The sequence below is a fragment of the Henckelia pumila genome, chromosome 2 (assembly GCF_033568475.1).
Source record: "Henckelia pumila isolate YLH828 chromosome 2, ASM3356847v2, whole genome shotgun sequence".
NCBI lineage: Eukaryota > Viridiplantae > Streptophyta > Magnoliopsida > Lamiales > Gesneriaceae > Henckelia > Henckelia pumila.
The window spans coordinates 129,994,393-130,000,418 of record NC_133121.1 but is presented as its reverse complement, the minus strand read 5'-3'; positions in this window follow the sequence as shown (position 1 = coordinate 130,000,418).

The window sequence follows — 6,026 nt, the reverse complement described above, 5'->3', positions numbered from 1 at the left end:
ATAATAGTTACTACGTACTATTATTAATTTTACTCTATGTTGAAAATAAAATCAATTTCCAATTAAAGAAAGAAAGGATGATCAATATTTAATTGGAAAACTTTTAGCTCAAACTTACATCTTTCTTAAAATGAAATTTTGTCCCAATTAATTATCGTCAGTTCATATATGTTTTCTAGTCTACCATGATCATAACATGAAAATCGATCGACCATAAGAAGTTAATTAATGTATGATGATTAATAGTTTAGAAATGTTTTTTTTTAAATAGTATATCCAACCATTAATATTCCAATATTTTTTTAGATTTTTTTTTCGCAGTAATGATGACTGATGAGCCGTGTCAATGAATCAAGAAAGTGTTGGCTTAGCAAACGAGAATATTTAGAGGACACTTGTTAAAGATTAAAACCTACGTATCCTTTGAAATAGAAAAGGTTGGAAACACAAAAAAATAGCTTAGGTTACGCTTGTATTGATGAATTTGATCTGGAGACGGATTTGAGATATGCATGTCAAATGACGCTTATCTTGAGTTCCAATCCATCAATCAAGTGCAACCTTGAACAAAATATTTGATCCATGACCGTCATATTCATAAAGATTGTATAATAATATATATATATATATAAGACAGTGATTGTAAACTATGTTTGGTTAAGAAGCGTGCATAGGTGAGAGTAGTACTAGAATAAGTGACCTACTGAAAAACTTTAGTGCGTCAAGATGCTGACGTTGTGCTACTTGATTTGGTTGGCTAGATGAGTCATATAATAGGGACATCAGATCTTAACAGGTTATATTGTCTTTGCTGGGGACAGGGCCGGCCGACGGTAGAGAAAATATAACACTAGCTATTCTTGAAGAGATATGAGACATTAGCAGGAGTAAGACACGCTAGCTCCTCCCTGGACTCATGCTTTACAACCCGATCCATCTGCGTTGTCATAAGTATTATAAGGAAATAAAGTTGCGCTTTGGCTAATAGCTATAGCTTTTGACCTAGTGATAAGCGTTCGATCCTACCAACTATATATAAACTCATTGTATAATTTTTAGAGGACACTGTAATCGTTTATTTTTTTTTATTTTAAAAAATAAAATTATGTTTTAAATTAAAAGCTAAAATTTGTGCCCTCCTCCCTAACAAAAAGTAGCTAGCGTTGCAAGGAAAATAGTACCACTAAGCGAAAGCAACTTTGGACCTTGTGCGACAAGCTAATTAATTGTAAATCTTATCTTTACAAGACATATTTACCAATTTATTAAAAGTATTCTTTTACCTTCCCCCCATTAAAATAATCATGTTCATTAGCTAGCTAGCTAGCTAATCAATAGTGGGAGATATTGGACCACACACTATTAATTACTCTCATGTGATGTGCACTAATTAGCTAACTAGGGCTTCGAATATCTCCCAGTGTCGCATGTTCCACAGGAATTATAGCTGGAGGATGTGCTTGGATTAATGAAGTTATACGTATGTCCGACTCCAAATACATTCTATTCGTCTTGCCAAATTTAATCGAGAGATTTCAAATCCATATATATCAAACGATAACTAATTTGATACTAGCTAGTTTAATTTCGGTTTTGAAACTCGATCGATCGGGGAGTATCAAAGATGGATGACGCAATTGTGAAAGGATTGACAATTATAAAGAATGGGGTTATGATAAATATATATGTACACCATCCCACGTTCTAGCTTTCTTGGAAGATGCATGTGAATGGAAGTGGGTTGAAATTTGTTGCACTCCATTTTCTTTTGAATCCCTTAATGAATTAATTAATGCAAATTGCATCTGTAATGGGAATAATTTAGGGAGGATAAATGGAACAACAGCCGACCAAAGTAGAGGTCAACACGTGATGGAGAGCGATTGATTTCGAATCCCTTTGTCATCTTTCCGCACACCCCATTTTGTTTCATTTCATCTCTTATTTTAATCCTTAATTAGCTTTTATATTAACGGACGACTTTGTATTTTTATTTATTATAATCTAAAAACATAGTTTTCACAGATTGATTTTTGACGTGATATGAAAAAATACTGATATATATGATTAGTAAGATATCGGACCAAATTAACTAGGTTGAAGTTAAAAACTAATGCACTAAAAGAAAACTTTGAATACTAATTAAATAGCAGACCATGCATGACAAAATCAAACAGGTTTGTGGACCAAAAATGTTATTTTTACTTTATTATAAAAAAATGTGTTAATCATATATAGAACAGAGTTTGAAGAAAAGGAGAGCCGTTGCAAAGTGTTAAATATCATGAGTAATGTCACCGGTTTCCTTTCTATTTCATGGGTTTGACAGATATGCTAGGGTTTTATTTATAGTTCTCGTAATCTTTAATTTCTCGTCCCAATTTAAATATAGGAAAAATAGTTTTTTGGTTCATTAACATGTTTATTTTTTCGTTTTAGTCAATTAACTTTTCAAATTTTAGTTTTGGTACACTACTTTTAATTTTCGAATATTTTGGTCCAACGGCTGACGTGATACCGGAAAATGCTGACTGACATCAGAAAATACTGACGTGACAATGAAAAATGATTACATGTCAAGTTGTCACGTCAGCAATTGAACCAAAATAACTGACAATTAAAATTCAAAACTAAACTTTGAAAATTTAATGAACCAAATAAACCAAAAAATGGACAAGTTAATTTTTTTTAAAAAAACATTTTTCCTTAAATATATAACTACTACTGTCATTTGTAAACATTTATACGATTTTTTTAAGCTAATAAATTTTTGTTTTTACTTTTAGAATGATATGATGAATTAAATATATAAAATTTTAGATAAAAATTTAAAAAATATTTAGTAATTTCAAAAAAAAATATTGAAATAGATAAGATATTATAATCATAGGTAAATTATAAATAATTTTATTATTCTAAACTCTTTAAGCTTATCAAAACTAGTGCATGGCGTATGCATTGAGTGCTTTTACAATATTTTTTTTAATTAATTTAATTTATATTTAAATATAGATATAATATCATAGTTGCATAAAGTAGTGAAGGATCATACTGTCATTTGAATTGATTTTATATATATATATATATATATATATATATCAAAACTAGTGCATGGCGTATGCATTGAGTGTTTTTACAATATTTTTTCTAATTAATTTGATTTATATTTAAATATAGATATAATATCATAGTTGCATAAATTAGTAAAAGATCATACTGTCATTTGAATTGATTATATATATATATATATATTTGTGGATCATATCATGATTTTAAAATCATCGAGGGACTAATTTCTATTTGAAATTTCGATTTATTTTTTAAAAAAAAATAAAGGAAAAAATCAAAGTGTATATCTATATCATATAAGGTTAATTTGAATAAAAAAAATGGTGTCCTTTTTTCTTTCTATTAGAAAGATTCTTTATGCATAATTAGTGTATTGACACAAGTTGTGTATTTTTTTTTAATTAATTTGATTTATATTCAAATAAAAATAATATCATAGTTGTAAAATTATTGAGAAACTCACAAAAACAATGAAATATCAAAATAAAAAAAAATAAAAGTGTAATATTTATTGACAAAAAAAGGGAAAATATTTTTTTTCAATACACTAACTTGTTTATTCTTTGGTTTTGGTCCATTAACTATTCAAAATTTGGTTTTGGTAAACTAAATTTTAATTTTCGTTGTTTTGGTCCAACTGCTTACGTGGAACCGGAAAATCTAAAATGACATCAGAAAATGCTGGCGTGTCAAACGGCCACATCAGCAATTGGACTAAAATCACAAAAAACAAAATTTAGTGTATCAAAATCAAAATTTGAAAAATTAATGGACCAAAAACAAAAAATGCACAAGTTAATAAACCAAAAAAAATATTTTCCTACAAAAAAAGGGTGGTTTCCTCTCATGTCTTCTAGGCTGATTATTTTATATATAGTACATATATATGGTATATATAGATGACGATACAATTGTAATTTTAATTTAGAACGTTACTTCATCAATAGGGCTCCCTCGGAATACGATGAGTTATAATGAGACTACCCCCATGAGTCATGACTTGGCTGTGTGTACAGATATTGAAATTTAAAATACTAAATATAATTCTACGCAAAAGTATGTAAAAATATTTTATATGCATACCCAATAATCAAAGGGATATTTGGGTAAATGAAGCCGGTCAATCATTTTTTTTAAAATGACTTCTTGAAATGTATTTGAAATACACTTGGGTTTGCGCTTAAATGAAAATATTTCAAATTCATGGATTCAAATTTATTTTGTTGTTTAGAGAAGTAACATTATAAATATCAAATTCATTTCTTTTATGTTTACATAGTAATTCATGATAATTAGATGTATTTTAAGTTCATCAAATAAAGTGGTTATTTGGAATCCATTTTAATCCATGTAACTAATATGTAAATAACTAAGTTATGGATTTAAAATTTCTTTATGTTTAATTGTTAACACTAAAATAAAAATCGAAATCCATGAATTTGAAAAATTAATTTTCTTAAAAAAAAGTTGACCAAAGTTTAAAAAAAGAAAACCGAATCTGGCGTGTACTTCCAAAAGTCAAAACAGAAGCATAGTTGCGGTTCGGTTTGATCCAGTTCAGAAAATAAAAACCAAAATCGAAAATAAATTCTTAGGTTTAAAGTCCCAATGAATTAATATATAGAAAACTTAAATTTTATAATATAAATATTTACTTTCAAATCCTTATTATTTTTTAAATAAAATACCTTAATTATATGTACGGTGATTTTTATAAAAGGATCGATGGATAACTGTAATTTGGTTTGATCCAACCTTTTATACACTATGATCGATCGGGTACAAAAATTTAGTCTTACAGGTGTCATTTAGTTCTACATGATGAGTCCTTTTATATTCATAATAATTATTTAATGATTGAACTTAATAAATCAAATTAATTTGTCGATGGAATTTAATAAACAATATCAAAATCACTCTGAAATCAATTGTACAAATTAACGCAGACCGAAGTTTGATTTTATATATTTTGTTATTTAAATCTAAAACATATAGGACTTTTTAAAAATATATTATAGTTTCCCAACATTCTAAAAGTTTCCAATTAATAAAATTCTCTTTAATATTATATTTTTTAGATAAAAAATTCTCTTTATTCTAATATCTCGAGTTCACGACAAATGATAGGACTCATAAAACAATTAAATGATTGAAACACATTAATTTAATTAGATTAAAGAGAACATAATGATTGGGATGTACATTATCAAATGTATAATAATTCTAGTTAGTTAATTAAATCACTTAATATAGGAAATTGAAGCCAACATAATTTATAACATCTCTAACTATTATATATGTTACTCTTTTAGGTAAGTACATGGAAAACAATTAATTATATAGTATAACTTTCTTAGGTGTCTGAAATAATACGTAAATTAATGTAATGCTAAACATAGACGTACATCAATTAATATTATTTAGTTAAATTGTTTTTTATTTAAAAGAACTTTGCGGCTATGGAAATAGTTATCCTTATTCAATATATATTAGTCATTATATTAGTGCGATGAAATTTAACTAAAGGTTATTTCCCCAATTGTATTATTATTTTTTAATTAAAACTTTCACGAAAACAGCCACCGTGTGATTTAAAATAAGGGATATTATTATTTTTTAATTAAAACTTTCACGAAAGCAGCCACCGTGTGATTTAAAATAAGGGAAATTACAATTTTGATCCTGAAATATGCATGTTTTGATTTATCGTATGTTATCGGTTAATTGACTGTCTTTTAATTCACTAACTTGCACTTTTCCTCTCCAGTTTATCTTTGTTTTTGCTTTTTTTTTTTTAATTTTTTTTTACCAGAGTGTAGACATGCATCGGACACGAGAATAATGTCAAAAGCCACTTCAGCATTTTGTAGTGACAAATCATAATTTTCAAACTCCACGTCAACATTCCGATGAAAAAAAACTAAAATCGAAAAAAAAACTAAAATCGAAAAAAAAGA